The sequence below is a fragment of the Lonchura striata genome, chromosome Z, assembly GCF_050655825.1.
Source record: "Lonchura striata isolate lonStrDom1 chromosome Z, ASM5065582v1, whole genome shotgun sequence".
Classification (NCBI taxonomy): Eukaryota; Metazoa; Chordata; class Aves; order Passeriformes; family Estrildidae; genus Lonchura; species Lonchura striata.
Genome location: NC_140740.1, coordinates 67839021 through 67863500, shown reverse-complemented (window position 1 = coordinate 67863500; position 24480 = coordinate 67839021). Strand labels below are relative to the sequence as shown.

General features: G+C 39.7%; 1 long non-coding RNA gene across 1 annotated transcript in view; it reads right to left on the bottom strand.

Moving 5' to 3' along the window:
• Positions 1–9201: 9201 nt before the first annotated feature.
• Positions 9202–24480, bottom strand: part of LOC110468041 (uncharacterized) — a 52299-nt gene continuing 37020 nt past the window's right edge. Inside the window, exon 4 of the long non-coding RNA XR_002464979.4 lies at positions 9202–10566. This is a non-coding gene — a long non-coding RNA (uncharacterized LOC110468041). The remainder of the gene's footprint in view (positions 10567–24480) is intronic.

Below are 24480 nucleotides of genomic sequence, written 5' to 3'. Positions count from 1 at the left end.
TTCATGGGACTCCTTATAAAGATACCTAAAAGTTCATATTTCTGCACATATTTCATGACCATTCTATGTCTTTTGTTTTTTAATATTTTAACTTAACTTATTGTTTTGTCTTAGAAAATGAAGGGCTTAACAAATATAGCGTCCTACAGTATTTGATACATTCAATGTAGTATTATATAGTAACTTTTAGGTAAAGTGCTGAGGTATCATTAGGTTACATAGAGTGTAATGTGAATTGAGACTTGGCAAGACTATGAGGATCAAAGGTCTATGAGCAGTGGCACAGTCCAGCTGGAGGCCAGTTACAGTGGGATTCTGTCACAGATCTGATCTGGGATCAGTATTATTTCACTACTATTTAATTATTTGTTTCATTGTCTTAATTACAACCTAGATGGTTGTATAAACTTCAACCTCAGCAAAACTGTGGACGATATCTAGTCTGGAAAAGTGGTCAATACACTTGAAAACAGAGCTAATATGCAGAGGGGCACAGAAAGGCTGGAGAAACAAGCAGAGGGACCTGCATGAAAATTACCTAAAGCAAAAAAACAAGCAAAACCCAGCCCTTGCAGCAGAACAGGTTGGGGCTGACCAGGTGGGAGCAATTCTGCAGAGCTATCTCTAAAGTCAGCAGGTTGGCAGGTTCCCATGTGGGAATGTGACCTTTTGTCTGGGGCTGCACAAGCAGGATAGAGTCAGCAGGTCTGGGAAGGGATCTTGCCCTGGCTGGCTCTCTCCAGCATGACGCAGACATAGACATAATGGTGTGTATTCCTCAGAGGCCACTGAAGCAACCTGGACTGGAACACTGGACATTCAAGGAGAGGACTGCAAGATCTGGATGTGTTCAGCCTTTAGGAAAAGGAAGGGTGAGAGGAAGCATTGCTATCCTCAATTATCAAATGTGACATTATAGAGAAGATAACCTCTGTTTCCACACTTATCAAGCAGATGAACAGCAGAATGGGGAGACTGCAGGACCAATGTTTTTGCCACTGGGAATGTCAGGTTCAAGACCACCTAGAGAACCTGAATGTACCTGAATGCTTGTGAGACCCAATAAGATACATCCCAGAATCATGTGGGAATTGGCTGATTTAGTTTCCAAGCCATTCTCCATGATATTGGAAAAGTCACAGAAGTATTACTGCCCACAGCAGTCTGGTGAAAACCCAGGTGACTGGAAAAATAAAGAAAACATTCACTCATCTTTAAAAAGGGTATAAGGGAGAACCCTGGGAACTACTGACCTGTCAGCCTGCCCTCTGTGCCTGAGAAGATCACAGAACAGATACTCCTAGAAGCTATGCTACGGCTCATGGAGCAGTCTGCAGGGCCAGGGAGGGAATTCTGCCCCTCTGCTCTGCTCTAGTGAGGCCCCACATGCAGGGCTGCATCAGCTCTGGGGTCCCAGCACAGGAAGGACATGGAACTGTTGGAGAAAGTGAAGAGAAGGTCCACCAAACATGATTAGAATGATGTAGCTCCTCTCATAGAAAGATAGGCTAAGAGAAATGTGATTGTTCATGCTGGAAAAGAGAAAGCTTCAGGATGACCTAATTATGCCTTCTGGTATTTGGAGCAAGACTACAAGAAAGATGGAGATAAACTCTAAAAGGACATTCAACAAGAGCAGAAGGGGAATTGTTTTTAAACTGAAAGAGAGTAGTTTTAGATGAGATGTTAAGCAGAAAGTCTTTACTGTGGGTGTGGGGAGGCATTGGAGCACATTGCCCAGGTAAATTGTGGACTCTCAGTTTCTGGAGGTGTTCAAGGCCAGGTTCAATGAAGCTGTGGTCTACTAAAAGGTTTACTTAACTATGGCAGGAGTGTTGGAACTAGATGATTATTTAGGTCCTTTCCAACTCAACCCATTCTATGATTCTTTGAGTCTATGAACACAAAGCTGTACAGTGAAATAAAAAGAGAGACATACAAAAGTGAGGTTTTCACCTAGATATAAAAATAAATAATTTGTACATTATGGGTAGTCAGAAAAGGTTAGTCATAACAGCTTTCTAACAGCCATCTTTGATTTTAGGCAAAAGTGGGAAAAAAGTTCTTAAGAAATTGATTGAAATAATTTCTAATGTATATTTTTCCATGATTCCATATTACAGAAAAGTCATCTCTAATGTGGTTATTTTATGTGGCTTGTTTGCAACATGTTGCAATATCTGGAATTGCATCTTCATCTGACAAACACATGAAAATTTTTTATTTTCAAATGATAAGTCTCCAAGGCTTACACTTCTCTTAATTCTCTTTTAAAAGCTGCTTGCACTGTACACACATGCATCTGGGACTAAAGTCACTGATTATACAGTGATGATACAAGTTCACAAATAAGGGAAGAAATGCTTTTGGAGATGAAATTTGTCTAGTTTTTTTTAATATTTTATGTCATAACCCCATATTTATGGGGTTTATTCTACAACATACTTCCTCAGGTACTCCTGCCTGATTGTTGCAAACGCAATGACACCTTAAATACCCAAGGTGTTTTCTAATCCTGTGAATGCATAATGAAATAGTCAGATCACTGCCTTTTGAAATAGAGTAAAATGCATTTATACTTCAAGACACAGGAGAAGAACTGTGTACCATGCTGCAAGTTTGAAATTTTAGGTATTGCATTGTGACACTATGTTTATAAATTATTAACCAATATAATCACATGATTTTCTTGTTACCAAAACTGGAAACTAATTTTAAAAACAATGAAACCACAGATAAACTTTCAAGCTGGAGAGAATTATGTCCATTTTGCAAGGCATGCGGTCTGAAAAATGCCATCTATACTAAGAAGTCAAAATCACTGTATAACATAAAACGAATTCCCAAAGTTATAATTAAACACTGCACTCATTGGTGATTTCTGTATTGACAGCTCAGCTGAAATAGGACACATAGTCTCTTGATTCCTGTGATTACCTTTGGGTACCCCTTTGCAACATAATTTTAGAATACTGCCAGCCATTAATCAAACCACATGATGTCAAGGAGCTTTTAAGTATCATAAAACAGATGAACTTGAAAATGTCAGTATTTGGTGGGATATGGGGATATGAGCCCTTAAAGGATTAAAATATATTAGGCAGATAAGATGAATGAAAGACAAATGGATACATGTATGTGTAAGGAGACTAAAACCTCTGTCTATTCCACTGTATACAAGTTATTTATGTATTATATTAACTCTTCTTCCACAAAGTTTGTTTTGGGAGAAGTGTTTAACAGTATTAAACTATTTATATTATGACCAACTAAATATATCACTGAAAGAAACACTGACAAGGTAATTACTGGTTTAGCTCACTCTGTGAGTTTTCAGTAATAAATAAGTAGAACTTTACTGCTCTTGCAAGGGACACAAACATTGACAGTTGCATTTTGCTGCTGCACGTTGAAAGACCAGGCTATTTGGTCTCTCTCTCTCTGGAAATAGCTTAATGGAATGAAAACAACAGTGGCATGACTGTTGTCTGATATCTCGATACGTGATACAGAAAAATTTGCTTCTGGGTATTTCACTACTTATTAGGGTGAATAAAAAATGCATGATGTCAAACACAAGACCTAAATCATCTTGTATTCAGGTGTCTTCTCTCCTTACTGATCAGCAGCCTAAGAGATAGAAAAAAAATCTCTGAGAGATATCTGCTGAAAATTATTTGTGGCAGAAGACTGGTTTTCCCTGGTGGTTTTGCACAACAGTTTAGTAACATTTTCAAGCGTTTCCCTTTCCTTATGCAGAGCTTCCTTCAGAGCTCTTGCATAGCATTATTCTTTACAGCAAAGGACAAACCTCTAGTGATTTGAAGCTGCTGACTTCTTCTTTTAGCAGCCTTGTGATGGTGATTATTTTGCATCACAAAGAAAGTCCATATTCATTATAATTTATACTAAAGGCTGCATCATTGTCTGTAGATTTATAGAAGAATTAAAAAATTCAAACTGAATACAGGAAAAGCATTTCATGGACTTAATATACAATATCTATAAAGGGAAAAATCTTAGCACTTTCAAGCAACTGGGTATTTTTTACTCATTTAATAGAAAACCAATAGAATTGACTGCCTAGGGGAGGTGAAAAGATTAGAGGACAGAGAAAAAGAAACCTATCAAAGATGCCTTTTCAGAATCCAAACTCACACAGTATTTTTCATAGTATTTCTACCCCAAAAGCATAATAAAATTTAAAAATATTTCCTGTATTTCTGTATTTTAATTGAATTATAGTCGACTGTATAAAATACTTCATCAGCTGTCAAAAATACTTTATATCAAAAAAAGAAAGATAAAGATGTTCCAACCACCTAAAGATGGCATCAGTGGCTGGTGGTCTGAAAAAGATCATTTTCCTACATAAACTTTATACAGTTTTAAATTGGTCCTCCATGCTAATCTTTGTTTGGTCTATAAGGTACTAACTCAAACATTTGACATAAACAGAGCATTCAAAGAAAAGAAAAACCATGGAAGATTAGAGAGTACTCTGTTGGGCTGAGATATTTTTAACAACAACTCTACTGGTTGTTGATTATGGGATAGGAATAGGCTATCCATCTCCTTATAATGTGAACACACTGAAGTATCAACTAGTATAAATGAAACTATGATCTCTATTTAAAACATTGATATAGTATTATTGAATTGAGGAGGTCATTTCCATGGTGTTTTTTTTCAAAAATAAATGTAAGGCTGACAAATGTCATCAAAATATTTACAACAAATTAATGTTTATTATCAAGCTATTGAAACTACATGTCAGAATAGTATTTGCTAAAGGTAAACAAAGCAACACTTTATTCTAATACCATGATTGCCAAATGTTTCTCTAAAATTAATCAGAAGTAAGCTTATGGTAAATACTATAAAGAGAAATTACAGCTATATTTTATCTGAAATGCATATTTTATATTCTCTACATTTTAATGCAAAATATTTTACCCAGTCTGACAGCATAGCATAAAATCCTAGATATCCTATGCTTTTATAATAAGTGCTTATAGATCACCTGCTTTTCTGTAATGTTCTCCATTTTGCTTTCTTCCTATACTTTCTGCATCTCAGGTGCCTATACTAATCAAGAAATGAGAAAGTAAACATGAGAATTTTGAAATAAGGAATAAAAAGAAAATATATAATTTTATATATTTCTAAGAAAGGTTATTGGAGCTGCAGCAAAAATGGCTTCAGTAGTCTGAAAGTTAGCTGGGCAAGTGAAAATAAATGAAACATGTATTAATCTAGCCAAACTCTCCATTTGGTTTAATGTTTTGAAACAAGAGCAATATTGTTATCACATCTTGATCTGAGGAATTCTTTAGGCTTGTGGATATTCTGGCTCTAATAAGATGGTATGCTGTAGTGGAATATGTATGTCTCTATATAAGGTGGAAAACAATGACGTGTGAATAGACTTCCTGCTCCACCAACGCATGAGGTACCGAGAAACAGGCATCATTCACTTCACTACTAGCTCTAATTATATCTTATAAAGCATGAATTTTAGAAGTCCTTTTTTGTCAAATTCATGAAGCCATGATTCCATACCTTGTAATTCTTCACTATTTCTTTCTGCTCCCAGTTATTTTTTGGTGGTGTTTTTCTAATCGGCCTATCACAGTATCACATAATGACTGATATGACACAGCGCACCTTCACATTGTCTAGGCACAAACAGGAAGGTTTCTGTGTCTCCATGAATACTACAGCCTCTTGAGGAAGCCCGTTCCAAAGGCTTTAGAGAAGTTCAAATAAATTACACCCATATTTCCCAAATTACCTCCCAGTACTCCATGAGCCATAGCATAGCTTCTAGGAGTATCTGTTCCATGATCTTCCCAGGCACAGAGGGCAGGCTGACAAATCAGTAGTTCCTGGGGTTCTCCCTTCTACCCTTTTTAAAGATGGTTGAGTGTCTTCTTTATTTTTCCAGTCACCTGGGTTTTCACTAGACTGCTGTGACTTTTCCAATATCATGGAGAGTGGCTTGGAAACTAAATCAGCCAATTCCCACATGATTCTGGGATGCATCTCATCAGGTTTTACAGAGTTGTATATGTTCAGGTTCCTCAACTGATCATGAAACTGATCTTGTCCTACAGTGGGAGAATCTTTGCTCCACCAGTCCCTATTCTGAGGTCCATTCACTCTGGAGGTATGGGGAAAAAAAAAAGCTGCAATTGTAGAATAAAGCAAGACATTTGCTGAGTACCCCAGCAATTTGCTGAGTACCTCAGTACCTTGACTGTTTTTACCAGTTTATTTGTGTTGTTCATAAGGGAAAGTTGCACTTTCTTTAACCTTCATTTTCTGGCTAACACACATGCTGTTCTTTGCATCCGTCACCAAGTTCAGCTGTAGCTTCACCTTGATATTTCTCACCTTATACATACACAACTAGACTTCATCCCTGTACTCTTCTCAGCGTATGTACTCATTTGACAAGGAACTGAGTTTTCTCAGGAAGTTGAGCCACCAATCAGTGGTCAGATTTTGATATTGACATTTGGAGTGACCACTGAAGGCACTGCCTCTGAAAACACAGGGGGTTAAAAGCAGAGAACAGCCAGGAGAACTCTCTTTTTTGGTTGTGGTCAGCAGAAGAGCTCAGACCTGCCCTGCCCAGACACGGGCTGCATGGGGGAGGGAAGCCATGTGGCCTGGGAGAGGCAGGCCAGGGGGTGAAGGGACTGGAACCAGGCTGGACGGAGGGTGGAGAGAGACTGAGATGTCTTTGTACCCCCACCCAGAGCAGGAGAGAGTGAGAGAGACACACACTGTGCCGGCAGTACACCAGCAGAGGAGAAATTGTAGTGGTGGGAGGGAAAAGGTGCCCAGCCGTGGGCGTTCTGGGCAGCCTACTGCAGATTTCAGCCTGAGACTTTTAACCCCTTCTTGGACAATGAAAGCTTTGTGGAACATTAATCCTCCTTGATGTGAAAGAGAAGAGAGATGGCCTGGGGCCTGAGGTGTTAGAAGAAGATGAGGAAAGAATTCTAGGTGGGAGGAGATGATGGAGTGGCCAACACAGACTGCATTCTTAGGGGGATGCAATGGTTTGAGCCAAGAGAATGACCTGCTTCAGTGAGTGAGTGCATGTGCAGGAATGGGTGAGAGTGACTTGCTGCAGTGATGCCAGGAGAGTGACAGGAGTGGAGTGAACAGAGAAAGATGAGGAGGGTGTGGTGGTGCCCTCTCTCTTCAGGGAAAAAGAACAATATCTCTGTTCTTGAGACCCTCGGCCCCAGAGGAGGAGAAATTGTTGTTCTTTGGTCCTTGGCAAAGCATCCTTAAAAGGAGCCCTGTGAGCAGTCTCGGTCCATGTACAGTGGTGAGAGCACTGTACGTGGAAGGAGGATGTCACACTGGCAGATTTTCTCTGGGCGGCACCATGTGTGACATGGAAACACAAGAGGTTGCAGTTGTGTTTCCTCGGGGTCTATGGTGCAAGAGAAACTCCTCTCTCCCCTGATGGACTCAGTATTGATTATCTGAGGGGTGGTAACTTGATTGATGGTCCAAGTTTTGTCTTACTGTGTTTTGTTGGAAATTGTGTGGGGGGAGGGAGGAGGAATGTTTTGGAGGGTTTTCATTCTGGATTCTGTGTGTGTCTTTTATTACAGTGGTAGGTTAATAAAGTTTTTCCTTTATTTCTAAGCTTGAGCCTGCTCTACTCTATTCCTGATCGCATCTCACAGCACTCATTTGGGGAGGGTGTACTTTCATGGGGGCACTAGCATTGTGCCAGCATCAAATCACAACAGTATACCTGTCCCTAGTTCCACTACCTGTGCCTTCACTTCTTTCCCTTTAGTTTGACCAGTAGGTATAGCCATGTCCCTCTTGTGTGAGGCAGCCCAGCACTGAACATTGCACCCAGATGTGTCTCATTTGAGTTCAGTACTGGGAAGCACTGCCTCTTTTGATCTGCTTGTAGTGGTCTTCCTGAATGTGGCAGGGTGGTGCTGTCCCTCTTTGCAGCCAGGATATATTGCTGACTCAGGTTAATTTAGTGTTCCCCAAGACCAAAGGGTCTTTCTCTGCACAGCTGTGCACCAGCATGGGTTTATTTCTCCTCAACTGCAAGGTGTGTCCCTTTATTTTGTTGAGTTTAGTGAGATTGCTGTCTACCCATGTTCCCAGCATTTCCATATTTCTCTGAGAGGCAATGCATGCATCTGGTATATCAGCTGCTCCTTCCATTCATTTGTTCCATAAGAGATTGTAATCTCTTTGTAATATAATCAGTAACTTCATCTCAGTGACTGTTGTGCTGCTTCTTACAAAAGCTTGTGGTACTGCATATTTCAGCTTCTACCTAAAGACATGAACTTGTGTTTTCAATTATAGCTATTAGAGTTTCATCTGTCTCATTACACAAAGGCATTAAATAGCTTCTGCTAGTTTACACTGACAGAAAGACAGCTGTTATACTACCAGTACTGATGAAATGGAATCCAACTCATTCCAAATCACAATCCACTATTTTACTGCAGCATTTTAAAATTTGCTTGTATCTTCTGCACAAGTCTGTCAAGAATGACACTAAAAATCTTGGCTTTAAATTTGCTTGCATTGAAATTAACAGGCATTTTACCATTAATTCCACTAGAAAAACTAAGCAAATGGTAAGGGCTTAGGAAGAATCTTGCCATATGTGACTTTTAAATATTCATAACTGAGATAAGTAGATATTTCCAAGACTGTGTTAGTGGTTTGGTTTTTTTTGTTTTTTTTTTTTTTTGGGGGGGGTGAAGGCTTAATTTGCCCCAATATTCTGTATTAAACCAGAAATCTTTTCACCACTCCAGGATTTCTCAGAATATGACCATTTGTTTTGCTTTTTTAAAAATCTTTAAGAACAAAAAAAACTTGACATGGTTATTTTAAAGAACAAACAAAAAGTCTCAGACCAGAAGTTTCAGATAAAATGTGATATGGAATTTGAGCATGAAAGTGCATTTTCCACTTCTATACAACACATATAATTGTACATGTTGGGAACACATTTAAGATACAGTCGCTATTTCTTCTCTGTCTCAGATTTTTAGAGGAAATCTGATCATCTGTCATATCTTAAGAATATCATTACCCATACCCAGTTCTACGTACAGCCTTTAAAAAATTATATTGTAGTATAATCCAAACAAATAAAAAGCAAAATTTTAAATAATAAACTATAAACAGTGTTTTTCAATTTGTTATATTTTATTCCATGTTACTTTTACACTTGAAGCAAGAACAACAAATTACATTTTTAAAACTTTTTGCTTAAAAGCATTTGTTACAAGAATATATTTACTTTCAACATATGAACACCAGAGTAGTTTTTCAGTATCAGAGTACCTCATCTTATAGTTTGGCAATATGATCTGATCCATTTGTTGACAGGAAACCAAAGTATGGTTTTCAGTCCTGTTACTTTCCTACATCTTGGGGGTCTGCCTTATTTTCCTTGAGAAATAGGAGGAATAGCAAAGACATCTTATTAAACAAGCAATTCACAAGCATTTTTAAAAACCCAACAAAACCATATTTAATGAATTATAAATATAATGGAATTTTACTTTATGGAGTGTGAAATAAATACTCTGGGGATGGAGACATGTGCATTAAATTCTCTAATTTGGATTTGTAGATTTTTTTAACACTTGGTTAAAAGAAAAGCAGCTGAGAATGTATTCCATTAGGTTTATCCTTACTGGTTGTTATTTTATTGCATTGAGTTGTGAGTTTTACCTATCTTTGAATGTCATTACAGATTAATCAACATCCAGTGTATTGACAGTACACATTCTTCTTTTCCAGTGTCTACCAAAACCTTTGAAGTAAAGATCACCCTTTGCTGATTTCCTCTTATTATTCTGAGGAACATGTATTTTCCTAGAAGGTGAGGTAAAATACTCTTTACTAATAAAATAAGAAATTTCTGACAGTGAGAAGACTTTGTTCCATATGCTCTGTTCTAGGACAGGTGGATTCATTATTTACTTATATGTTTCTTAACACCCAGCTAAAATAAAACTCCATTTTATTTCTTATAGCCATCAGTTCAAACTGGTGCAATCTGTTTATAGAAGTATTGTCAGTTTCTCCCATGTATCAAAGGTGCAGAAAACACTGCACTCCACTCTTAGTGATTTTAAAGCAATGTTTCTCTTTAGTTTTCAAGTTTTGAAGAGAAAATCAGTACATCAAACTAATACTTATACAATATTGCAAAATTATTCAATATTTTTGCTTTCTTCATGCTTTGCCTCTGCTTATTCAGTGTTTTAGTTTTGCTGCCACTTGAAAGCATGCAATTGACTGATATAAGGCATGAAAGAACGTGACAAAGAAAGTCGTCAAGGGCCTTTATATCAGCATCTTTTCCAGATGATGTACTAGAAAAGGTTCCCTGTCAGGAATAGTGTCTTGAAGAGAATATATATTCTATATTTACACTTTTACTTGCATTTTAAGATGTAGAAGTAATATCTAGTTTTAAGTTGTCTTATTTCCTTTCAATTTCATTACTTTCCATGCCTTCTCCTTCTTCTTTTCACACTCCTGAAATTAGAAGGATAAACAAATAGATATTTGTTGTGACACAAAATTTGAATATATAGGGAATGATAATTTAGCTGCTTTTGTGTAAAATGGAAAACAGCATTTTTTTTCTTCAGAAATCAATAAACACCTCAGGCTCTTTTAAATGCAGACCCAGTTTTTTTCTCTTTTATAATTCTATGCTATGTTGATTGTTGTTTAAACTAATGCTTTTGCAAAACAACAAAAATCTCTATTTTAAAAATATTTAATAAAAACTCTAGATATAAAGAAAATATTTCAATGAAAAAAAATTAGCCGATTGCATATATTTGACAATGACTTTTTGTGTTGTTTATGAGTCAGTAACCACAAAGTGGATATATTTTAGTTGCCAAAGGATATATTTTAGTTACCATATATTTAGCTTACCAGAATAAACACAGCCTGTGCCAAAAGTTAGTGTGACAAAGGACTGCACTGTAGAATGTATTGTATGGACAGTAAGAACCAGCACTACCAAAGATGCTCAAAGTGTCATATAGAATGGAAAGATTCACCTTAGATATAGACAAGAAGGTAGATAAACAGTAAATGGCAGACATTTCTGGGCTTTACTGCAGAGTGACATGTTGTCTTGGTTAGACAAGACAGGAGTCTGTGAAAGAGGGCAAAGCCTCCTGTGCAATGGAGAACGGCAAACCCCCCTCCCTCTGAATTACGAGGATCTTTAAATTAAAAGGCTCTCAGGCAAAGATATGGGAGTGGGAGTAACAATTCTTTACTAGGAGAAAACTAGACAACAATTTAAAAAGGCAAATGCAATCGGTACAAACAAAACTAGTGAAAGAAAAAGTCTAGAACCTGAGGAATGCCAGTATCAGGTTTTGCTGGGACAATTGCTTTCCCTTGCAATAGTTGATGAGTTGCAGCTGAAGTGGTGATCTTTAGAAAGGGTATAATTTTCCTCTGAAGATCTGGTGGCAGTGGGGCCGGTCTTCCTCTGCGCCGGGGTTGCCTCTGAGCTCCGCTGCCGTCGCCTCTGCGCGCGCCGGCTGCTTCGCTGCGAGTGTCGCCGAAGAGAGAGAGAGCGAGAGCTGCTTTTCTGGGAATTCCGCGAAGAGAGAGAGAGAGCTGCTTCTCTCGGAGTCCCGCGAAGAAGAGGGAGAGCTGCTTCTCTCGGAATCCCGCGAAGAGAGAGAGAGCTGCTTCTCTCGGAATCCCGCGAAGAGAGAGAGAGAGAGCTGCTTCTCTCGGAGTCCCGCGAAGAAGAGGGAGAGCTGCTTCCCCCCTCTGGGTGGGACCCCTCACGGTGTTACATTTTTTTCAGCCTTTCATTGAATCAGTCAAAGGTGTATACACAAACCATTGTCTCTGAGAGAGATAACAAAAAAACCTGTCCAACCGGTTCGCCTTCGACAGATGGCAAATGGAATACAAGCTTATCTTACAACCCAGGACATTATCCACCCCTTATTCTATTTCCATCTGCACACCATGAAATCTTACACCCAGTTCTCTCTTAAGACTAAGTTTCCCTGTGGTACACAGCGGGTCTCCCCATCTTCTTGCATTACCCACCAAGTGTAACCAGGTCCTTGAGCAAAGACAATCCCACGAATGGGTTGGTCTTTGCCTGAGGTGGGATTAATCCAAACAGTTTTCCCTAAAATACCTTTCATATGTACTACAGGGACCTTATCTCCATCTACTGCGTGTAAGGGTTCTGACTGAGCAGGGCCAGCTCGATTGACAGACCCCCGGGTGTTGACCATCCAGGTTGCTTTTGCCAGGTTAATTTCTCAGTTTCTAAATGTTCCCCCACCGAGTGCCTTCAGGGTAGTCTTAAGGAGTCCGTTGCACCGTTCAACTTTGCCGGCAGCTGGAGCATGATAGGGAATATGATATATCCATTCGATACCATGTTCTCTGGCCCAGGTGTTGATAAGGCTGTTCTTGAAATGGGTGCCGTTGTCAGACTCAATTCTCTCAGGGGTGCCGTGTCTCCACAGGACTTGCTTTTCCAAGCCTAAGATGGTGTTCCGGGCAGTGGCATGAGGTACAGGGAAAGTCTCCAGCCATCCAGTGGTGGCTTCTACCATGGTCAGCACGTAGCGCTTGCCTTGGCGTGTCTGGGGCAGTGTGATGTAGTCAATCTGCCAGGCCTCCCCATACTTGTACTTGGACCACCGCCCACCATACCATAGGGGCTTCACCCTCTTGGCCTGTTTGATGGCAGCACATGTCTCACAGTCATGGATAACCTGGGAAACACTGTCCATGGTTAGATCCACCCCTCGGTCTCGTGCCCACTTGTAGGTGGCATCTCTGCCCTGATGACCTGAGGCATCATGAGCCCATCGAGCCAGGAACAACTCCCCCTTATGGTGCCAATCTAAGTCTATCTTTGACACCTCTATTTTTGCTGCCTGATCTACCTGCTCGTTGTTCCGGTGCTCCTCATTAGCCCGACTTTTGGGGACATGGGCATCTACATGACGGACTTTCACCGTCAGCTTTTCCACCCGAGAGGCAATGTCTTTCCATATATCAGCAGCCCAGATTGGCTTTCCTCTACGTTGCCAGTTGGCCTTTCTCCACCTTCCCAGCCAGCCCCACAGAGCATTGGCTACCATCCATGAATCAGTATAAAGGTAGAGCTTTGGCCACTTTTCCCTTTCAGCAATGTCCAGAGCCAGCTGAACGGCCTTGAGTTCAGCGAGTTGGCTCGATCCACCTTCTCCTTCGGTAGCTTGTGCAACTTGGCGTGTGGGGCTCCATACGGCTGCTTTCCACTTCCGGTTCATCCCTACGATGCGACAGGAACCGTCAGTGAAAAGAGCGTAGCAGGTCTCCTCTGCTGGTAGTTGGTTGTATGGTGGAGCTTCTTCAGCCCTTGCCACTTGTACCTGCTCCTCATCATCAGTGAGACCAAAGTTTTCACCTCCTGGCCAGTTCGTAATTATCTCCAAAATCCCAGGGCGATTCAGGTTTCCAATACGGGCGCGTTGAGTGATGAGGGCAATCCATTTGCTCCATGTGGCGTCAGTGGCATGGTGGGTAGTAGGAACCTTTCCTTTAAACATCCACCCCAGCACCGGTAGTCGGGGTGCCAGGAGGAGTTGTGTTTCTGTGCCAATTACTTCCGAGGCTGCTTGAACTCCTTCAAAGGCAGCCAAGATTTCCTTCTCTGTGGGAGTGTAGTTGGCTTCAGACCCTCTGTAACTTCGGCTCCAGAATCCCAGTGGTCGGCCTCGAGTCTCCCCAGGCACTTTCTGCCAAAGGCTCCAAGACAACCCATGGTTCCCGGCTGCAGAGTAGAGCACATTCTTGACCTCTGGTCCCGTTCTGACTGGGCCAAGGGCTACAGCATGAGCGATCTCCTGCTTGATCTGGGTGAAGGCTTGTTGCTGCTCAGGGCCCCAGTGGAAATCATTCTTCTTTCGGGTAACCAGATAAAGAGGGCTCACAATCTGGCTATACTCAGGAATGTGCATTCTCCAGAAACCTATGGCACCCAGGAAAGCTTGTGTTTCCTTTTTGCTGGTTGGTGGGGACATAGCTGTGATCTTGTTGATGACCTCAGTGGGAATCTGGCGCCGTCCATCTTGCCATTTCACTCCCAGGAACTGGATCTCTCGGGCAGGTCCCTTGACTTTGCTCTTCTTGATGGCAAAGCCAGCTTCTAGTAGTATCTGGATGATCCTCTCACCTTTCTCAAACACTTCTGCCGCTGTGCTCCCCCACACAATGATGTCATCAATGTATTGCAGGTGTTCTGGAGCCTCACCCTTTTCTAGTGCAGCCTGGATCAGTCCATGGCAGATGGTGGGGCTGTGTTTCCACCCCTGGGGCAGTCGGTTCCAGGTGTACTGCACGCCCCTCCAGGTGAAAGCAAACTGAGGCCTGCATTCTGCTGCCAGAGGAATGGAGAAAAACGCATTAGCAATATCAATGGTGGCATACCACTTTGCTGCCTTGGACTCCAGCTCGTACTGGAGTTCCAGCATGTCCGGCACAGCAGCGCTCAGCGGTGGAGTCACTTCATTTAAGCCACGATAGTCCACAGTCAATCTCCATTCTTTGTCAGATTTGCGCACAGGCCAGATGGGGCTGTTGAAGGGTGAGTGGGTTTTGCTGACCACCCCTTGGCTCTCCAGCTCCCGAATCATTTTGTGGATGGGGATCACGGCATCTCGATCCGTCCGATACTGCCGGCGGTGCACTGTCGAGGTCGCAATTGGCACGCGTTGTTCTTCCACCCTTAGGAGTCCTACTGCAGAGGGGTTTTCTGACAGTCCAGGCAAGGTGTTCAATTGCTTAATGTCTTCTGCCTCTACAGCGGCTATTCCAAAAGCCCACCTGAGTCCCTTTGGGTCTTTGTAATATCCGTTCCGGAGGAAGTCTATACCTAGGATACACGGAGCATCTGGGCCAGTCACTATAGGGTGTTTCTTCCACTCCTTCCCAGTCAGGCTCACCTCAGCTTCCACCAGAGTCAATTGTTGTGATCCCCCTGTCACACCAGCAATGGAAACAGGCTCTGCCCCCACATGTCCCGATGGTATCAGAGTACACTGTGCACCAGTATCAACTAAAGCATCATATTTTTGTGGCTCTGATGTGCCAGGCCATCGGATCCACACTGTCCAGAAGATCCGGTTTTCCCGTGCCTCTCCCTGGCTAGAGACAGGGCCCCTCTAACACTGGTTATCATTCCTTCCCTGGGCATACATACTAGAGGTCCCTTCAAGGGGGTCTGACAGATCGTACCCACAAGCTTGGTCACGGGAGGTTGAGGCTACCTTCACTTTGGTGGAACTCCCCCGGTTAGAGTTTCCCTCCTTGAGTTGACGGACCCGTGCTGCCAGGACAGAGGTGGGTTTCCCATCCCACCTCCCCATGTCTTCCCCATGGTCACGCAGGAAGAACCACAGATTAGCTCTTGGGGTGTACCCTCTCTCTCTAGCTGGGGATTGTTGGGTGCTGATTCTGGGGCCTGTGACTCTCACGGGTGCTGTATTAACCTTCCTTATCTCCTCCCTCATCTCCTCTTTAAACTCCTTAATCACAGCTGAGATATGAGCCTGCATTGGGCCATTAATCATACTCTCATAATTCCTAAGTTTGTTGGCAACAGAACCTATTGTCTCCCGGTGGGTGTCAGCATTGATCGTTGCAATGAAGGTGGCGTATTGAGATGGCCCAAGATTTGCCAGACTCCACAGCATTTGTCCCGTACACCTGACCTTGTCAGGGTCATTATTGTGTCGTCCATCCCTCCCAAAGAGTACCTCCAATACTGCCACTTCTCTCAGCTGTTGGATCCCTTCCTCGAGGGTCTTCCAGCGCATTCTATGATGGTGCTCTTGCATTCTCTCTCTGTGGATAAACCTCTCCCTGACACTCATTAAGAGCCGCTCCCAGAGAGAAAGGGACCCTGGTTCCCTTACAAAAACCTGATTTATACCCGAGTCCTGGGTCAAGGGTCCCAAGTTCCTTGCCTCACCACCGTCCAGCTGCACGCCTGTACCCATAAGATCCCAAACCCGGAGTAGCCAGGTAGCATAAGCCTCACGCCCTCGTCGCACAATGTCTTTATGCAGATTGCGAAGACTTTCGTACGTCAGGGACTCGGTGATGATAGCAATCTCTGGCTCCCCTGTGGGTTGTGAGGTTCCTCCATTCCTGTCCCTATCTGCAGGGTGCTCTGCTTTCACCTTAGACTTCCTTGTTTCTACCGGGGCCACTGCTGCTGACCGTGACTGCCCTTGTGGTTCAGCTGGAACCTGGACAGTTGTAACATTAGTGGGTTCCACAGCTGTACTATTAGACTGTCCCTCCTCAAGGCAAAGGGCCGGTTTCTCACCAGCTGGGGAAATGCACTCCTTCAGCATCTCTCGTATCTCCTTAACCAGAACCCTCACCCAATCTGGGCGGTTCATTTCTGAGGTGGGCTGTGGGGCAGGGTCAGGCTCTGGAGCAGCAGCATCTCGAGTCTGTGGTGTAGGTGTGAGGGTAGTTATCCAGGTTAATCTTCCCTTATCTCTGAATGCTAAATATAACAGGACTATCAGCAACACCACCCATTGTATGGTATCATTAGCACTTATAAAGGATCTTAACCCTTTGAGAACTGGTGGAACAGACCCAAAAAGATGGTTAAAAGGTTGAGAGAAAGTTTGCCCAGGTGCTATTTCCTCGCAGTAGGTACCGTTATTAAAGTAACCCCAAAAACATACAGTTAACGTGTGATAGCTATGAATCCATGTACCTGCCTTCCAGAGGAAATTAAAGATCCATGAATTCCTCACCCAATTAACCCAGAAGCCAAACTTGATAACAGACACCGTAGCCTTAGTCATAGGACCCATTTTTAGATAAGGGTCTGCAAATGGGAAAAGTATAGCTACGATCACATGCCACCCAAACCAAGGTAAACTAGACCACATGGTGATGCTGAAGATGTTTTTACACACAACAAAACCAAATTACTTAAGAACTGTTAATCCTTTTTCCCTCTCAATGCCCTCGGGCCTCACGTTGATGCGCCAAATTCTGTCTTGGTTAGACAAGACAGGAGTCTGTGAAAGAGGGCAAAGCCTCCTGTGCAATGGAGAACGGCAAACCCCCCTCCCTCTGAATTACGAGGATCTTTAAATTAAAAGGCTCTCAGGCAAAGATATGGGAGTGGGAGTAACAATTCTTTACTAGGAGAAAACTAGACAACAATTTAAAAAGGCAAATGCAATCGGTACAAACAAAACTAGTGAAAGAAAAAGTCTAGAACCTGAGGAATGCCAGTATCAGGTTTTGCTGGGACAATTGCTTTCCCTTGCAATAGTTGATGAGTTGCAGCTGAAGTGGTGATCTTTAGAAAGGGTATAATTTTCCTCTGAAGATCTGGTGGCAGTGGGGCCGGTCTTCCTCTGCGCCGGGGTTGCCTCTGAGCTCCGCTGCCGTCGCCTCTGCGCGCGCCGGCTGCTTCGCTGCGAGTGCCGCCGAAGAGAGAGAGAGCGAGAGCTGCTTTTCTGGGAATTCCGCGAAGAGAGAGAGAGAGCTGCTTCTCTCGGAGTCCCGCGAAGAAGAGGGAGAGCTGCTTCTCTCGGAATCCCGCGAAGAGAGAGAGAGCTGCTTCTCTCGGAATCCCGCGAAGAGAGAGAGAGAGAGCTGCTTCTCTCGGAGTCCCGCGAAGAAGAGGGAGAGCTGCTTCCCCCCTCTGGGTGGGACCCCTCACGGTGTTACATTTTTTTCAGCCTTTCATTGAATCAGTCAAAGGTGTATACACAAACCATTGTCTCTGAGAGAGATAACAAAAAAACCTGTCCAACCGGTTCGCCTTCGACAGATGGCAAATGGAATACAAGCTTATCTTACAACCCAGGACACATGTGCATGCTACACAAAGTACCCACCACAGCTGAGGAATCAGTGGTAGGCTTTCTTCCTTCATGTCAACTTTACTGCATTCAAAATTTCTTAAGTGATTGGCTATCATATGGCAAGCCACACAAAACAATTATTCAGGACTACTTAATTATGTCCTGTTACTTCCTTTTCAAATATTGTAAATGCTTGCCTCGTGAATTGCATATGAAATGGTGAGCTCCATTTCTAGCTTACTAATTCGTCAATGTAGTCTTGTATGTATGACCTTTTACTTTTACACTGTTCACGTGCTTTTAAACTTGTGTTCCTCCACACTAAGAATTAGATTTTAGCAGCCGGCAGAGTCAATCTAAGATGTCAGCAGAGGAATGTTTTCTTATGCTGTATGTAGCATGGTAATTCAAGTGTGTTCTCTGTCTTGACTTTACTACTATGTTAGCCAGTATAACTCACTAATTTATCAGAATACTGTGTCACAAAAAACAAAACTGTTCTCTATTCTGCTGAACAGACTCAATAATATACATGCAAATACTTTAATCAGAACCAGCAAGAGACAGTTGTGAATACAGATTATAAAAAGGCAAAATTAATACCTATCTCTCTTAACTGATATTAAACAGATTAATATACATGAACATAACTGACAAAACTGACTGAAAATCATGTGAGCAGAAAACAGAATATTTTATACATCCTACAGAAAGCATATTTTAGAGTAGAAAACCAGCACCACACAACTGAAGTAAGTAATATGTAATCTATCTCTGTGACTGGTGACTTTTATTTTTATTTCCTTACTTCTTTCCACTAAAATCAGATTTAAAATTACTAGTTTTATAATATCTAATTTCCAAATAACAAATGGAGATTAGATATTTGAACTGCAAGTGTATACTTTGCCAACCAATCAGGATTGGAAATAAAATCATACTCAAGATTTATCTAAGATTATCAACACAGGTAAAATTTCACATTTTGATCTGTAAAAGTTTAGAACATATTAAAAAGTGTTCAATACTGATTATAAAAATAGAATAATACTTATGAAGTGTTCCACAGAAGAAAGATAATTCCACTAATTCTTTACCACACCATGTGTTTCATTTCTTAGGAAGGAAGTTTTGTAAAGGGACTATATATTGTCATTAGGTCAAAGAGAAGATATTGCAGTAATGACTGCATTAATTTATTTCTGTTTAATAACATTGTCACTGCAAAATCCACTAACATGAGTTTATCACAAATATCAGTTAAGTAAGTTTTTTTCAGAGAAAAAGAAAATATGTTGCCTAGTTCTACACACTGTTTTAACACTCCTGTTGATTTGGTGTGTTCTAATTTTATGAAGAGATGGTTATGCAAAAGGATGTGCTTTTCCCTAAAGCCAACACAAAGAATAACAACAAAAAATATTATTAATAATATTTAAGTGATCAGCAACAATTTTTTTTGAGTCAGCTGAAAAACTATGAATACCACAGGCAGACTTGAAAATTAGATTCCAAAAGTCATAACAGCTATGTGATGAAAAAACTGTGGCAGATCAAAACTATACAGTCTTCTCATTGCAAATGATAGGTTTTTCTGAAATGTTTGTGTTTCAACAGTTTTTTTTTCAGTAGTAATATTCTTCAGTATGTGCTGGTTTTACATCAAGACTACTACCTATCATGGCATAGACAGTAGCCTGGTGAATATGGATGGAGTATTTGAAATTACAATTTTGAACCAGGGAATAAATTTCATTACTCTATTGTTACACTTGATACACAGGTATTGCACATTCCTTTAAAATGATTTAAAGTACTTTGTTTGGGTTTGTGTTTTATTTTGAAATGGACCAAAAACTATTTTGAAACCTAACTGAGGGAAATGATCTTTCATGAATTTTTCAGGGGAAAAAAAAAATAATTGAAAATGAAAATGAAAATGAAAATGAAAATGAAAATGAAAATGAAAATAATAATAATAATAATAATAATGATAATAGTAGTTGTAATAAACAAGAAAATGTCAAAAAGATGCTAGAAGAACAGCAGTCAAGTATGTTAAAGATGATGTAATCTCTAACCTGTAAGTAGGCACAAATAACTAGTTACAACTAGTTACTTTGGTGCACTGCAATGAGCCAAAGCGAGACTAGAATATCCAGAATGAGACTATGGAAAATAAGTGAAATTCTCAGTAACGCATTAATATGCTCTGTGCATATATGTGTACAACGTATTCTACATGTACAGTTTCTAGAACCTGAATTGTTCAACAGTTAATCTCTGTAGGTGTTGCTGTCTTGTGGATATAAATAAAAGATAAGTCTCTTACTGGGTTTTATGACACAGAACTTTCTGGGGTTTTTTCCATATCTGAATTTTATGAAGCACCTGTAGCTGGAGTAAACTCATACATGTGCCAGAAACAAGATTAAATAAACTAAAGGAATCTCACAGAGATTTGTAAAGTATTCAGTTGTTTGGGGTTTTGTTGGGGTTTTTTCTTTGTTTGTTTTTCTGGGGTTTTTGTTGGTTTTGTTTTTGTTGGGTTTTTTTGGAGTTTTTTTCTGTTGCTGTTTTGTTTTTGTTGGTTTTCGTTATTGTTGTTGTTTTGGATTTGGTTTTGGTTGTTGTCGTTTTTGCTTTATACCCATTTGTTTGCTTATACAAACAAACAAACAAAAAAAAGGGATAAAGAATTCCAACATTGAAATGACTAACTAATCTCATTGCATAGCTCCGTAAAATCTGGCAGGATTCCATCAGAAAAGGCCTGAACACCTGTGCCATATGGGCACAGAGAGGCTACTGTGGACCATATGCTGGGAAAATGGCCCAGGAGGGATTACTAGTCATTGGATAGGCAGCATGAGAAGCTGTGCAAGAAGAATGTCTATCAACCACAGCCTTACAACCCAGAACTATCAGCATTTGAGCTAACTGCTGAAATAATCTGGTACAGCCTGGTAAGGAGGAAAGGCCTATCAAACCAAATGGTATCTCAATACATAATTCATAGACATCATTTGTGAAATATCAGTGCAGTCAAAGTAATTTATAAATAGTGACTTTTAAACTAAAATCAACTACATATGAGCTAAATAACCAATAATCTCCTTACAATTTATGCAAAATATAAAATATTGACATTACACTCAGGGAGGACAGAAGGGGTGAAGATGAGGCTGTAAGAAAAAAAGTAAATAATTCTGATGCAAAGACTGCAAGCCCATATGCAGTCTTTGAAAATGTAAGCAGCCAGTTCTATGCAAATGCAACTAAAAAGGTAAGATCCCCTTCTTTCTTTTAAGTATTCTTAAAAGAATACACAGTATTCTGAGTCATAAGATATTCACCAAGTATTCAATACAGAATGCTGTAGAACTCTATGAAATAGAAAAGACAATTCATAAGTATTGTCACATGGTTATAATTTAGAAGGAAAATATATGTTTTAAGGAAAGCACAGTAAATATACAGAAATTCAATTAGAATTGTTTAATTTTTGTTTTTTCTCCATATATTTTAATTACAAATTAAATTAAGCCTTTACTTTTATTTTGTGGTTCAGTAGCTGTATTACTACCTGAGTAAACATACCAATTTCAGTGACCTTAAAACAAATAATTAGCATAGCACTAATGTAATGGCATTTTGTGCGTCAGATGTGCTAAAAAACAGGTTCCTAATAGAGCCTGTCACGTGTGTTCCCTGCCAGAGCTTTCTCATACAAAACCCTCATAATTCTGAAGTCATTATTTAACTGTAACTTTTCCTCACTCTCCTTTGAAACAATTTGTATGGAATAAAAATAGTTTTTATCAGCACCCAAAAGAGTCATGCCAGAAAAGAAAAGATCATATGTCTGCTGACAAGCACTATAAGCTAGTCCAAATAGACAAGCATTGTCAGTGGTAAAAAGCTTTCAGCAAACCAACAAGAAGGTTATAATTTCTTGCTCTTCTGTATTTATATGCAGTTTCTTTATTGCCTTATGCTCTTGCAATTTGCCTCTCTTTAACCTCAAATATATCACTGCCTCACAGATGTGGTGATAAAGAGACCTTTTGGGTATTTTTAACCAAACTTTCAGTTGCCAAAAGTAAGCTTGAGAAGAACTGGAGAAATTATGAACCTTGCAAGAACAAATAATGACATTCACAGGAGTGTCTTTTGACACTCTTCTATTATTAACCCACATTAAGTGTACCTTTATCTTAGACATTACATTGGAAAAAATAGTTTTTTGTTTATTTTTCAAATATTATACTTTTTCCTTCCTTTCATTCTTTCATTCTCATTTTCATCATTGCCTGGTAAAAAAAAAAAAAAGAAAAAAAGAAAACATTAGTAGCTTCTGAGACAGGAAAATTAGCCTTGCCTGTTGTACAAATGCATGGTTGGATTGAGCAGTTCAGCAGTTGTTCCTAGATACATTAATTTCAGAGAGATGTAAAGTTTTGGTAGCAGTAATGTCCTATTTCTGAAGCCTAACCCAGAATAGAGCCTGTTTCTTGGCAGCCATTTAAAGACTAACCCAGCCCTAACCCAAAATAAAGCCTGTATGCATCCTGACAGGCAGATAAATTTTGAAATCTGGATCCAGAAAAAGCAGTTGAATGGCCAGCTGCCACTGAAAGTTTAAAGAGAATTCCACCTTTAAATCAGCCTGGTTTTGGAAACTTCAGTATTCATTGAGTTTAGTGAACATTGAATGAAGCAGCTCTTTCCTTCAGAAACATTAATGAGGAAAAGTCTCTTCATTTGACACAGAAATAATAATTTGCTCTGCCAATATGTGGATGATTATGGAGGGAACGGAAGCGTATTTGCTTTCATTACAATCATGCCAAAGGCAAAGTGTCTAAAAACCCACTCACCTCATGTTATTAAGTAGCAGAAGGAAACTCATAAATCACTATTCATTTTGAATCACATAAAATAATCATGTCTAATTGGGACCTTATTATTTCATTATTCATCTTGTTTTGTTGGGATCAGTCCAAAATACTAAGTCATAATATATAGTCTATCACAAAACACTCTGCTATGTACTGGCACATATATTGGCTTCAAAGATTTCCTTCCTGTTTTTCATTTGTATACTAGAGACTCTGTTATTTAAAAATAAATCACTAAAAAGGCACCTCTGCTGTGGACAATACTGTGTTCTGTGTGTGTATTCAACATAAATGCATTTTGCTTTAGACTTTAGGATTGTTTGATATTGTATCAGTTTCCATTAAATTATTAACAGTTTGGAATTCTAGACTGATAATACTATTTTCTTTGTGTATCCTTTTTTTCCTAAAATTTTATAGTCAATTTTGTAGCCATAATTGCTAGCATTTGAAATAAATTATTGCACCTCCTTCTTTATGAAAAATTATACCATCCTCCTTATTTTTCTGTGGTTTGGAGCGAGATATAGAGTTTGTTTTAAAACTCTTGACTCCTGCCATGGTTTCTGAAAACCTTCATATGTATTACAGTTAGATAGTCCATTCCTGAGAGGCACCATTCACCCTTTAAAAAACCTAACCTATGTTCTGTAACTCAAATGATCCTTTTGAATTCTATTCCTCAAGATCACCAAGATCTAGTTTCCTTAGAAAAATGCTTTCTTATAGTCACTGGTAAAAAATTATTTTCCTTACATCATATTTTCTTGAGCAGCACAAATGAAAAAAGATAGAGAAGATACAACAAAAGTGCTCAATAATATTCAACTAAAGAGGATAATAAGTACCATTTCAGCATTCACAATGGAAACTGAAAATAATCCCCATTAAATACACTTAATAAGAATGCAGAAAGTAGTTTCAGAATTGATATAAAATTGGTAGAGCTTCCCTGAAGTCAGTGGGATTTTGCTGAATTACATCACCTAAGAATTTGCTTTCCTGAGGGGAATAAAAAGTATTTTAAACTTAAAATAATAATGGATGGGTTTTCTTAGAAATGACAATAGCTTTTCTATAAAAGTCTTCTATCTTTTTTTTCCTACTATATGTCAGCTGAATCAATCATGTGAAATGTTCTAACTTGTAAAATGTTAAATAAGATACTGAGACAAAAATAGGATAGCTAGTTGTAGAGCAAAATGCAGTTGTTCACTGAAAAAAACATAATGGATGGATTTCTCTGCCTGAAATATGCTTGATTAATATAATAAACATTACAAAAAGAAAAGAAAGAAAACTGAAGAACTAATGTCACATAGAGGGCAAAAGTCTTAAGATTAATTAATAAAAACACCATGAAAAATTTAATTCTCAGATGAGATAGAAACTTCTTAGTGATGACAAAATTTGTTACTTTATCTAGCAACAGCATGTTTTATTAAGTCACCAAATACATCCAATACCATTTAAAGCAAAATTAGCAAAGTTTTAAAATAAATTATAAAGATAAAACCATTATATATGCTTCAACTTCATCTCCAGGAAATGCCATGTGGAAAAAGATCACATACCATATTGAATGTTGTATCAAATATAAGCATATTTCATTGTTAAATCAAATGTAAGCACATTTGATTGTTAATATAATT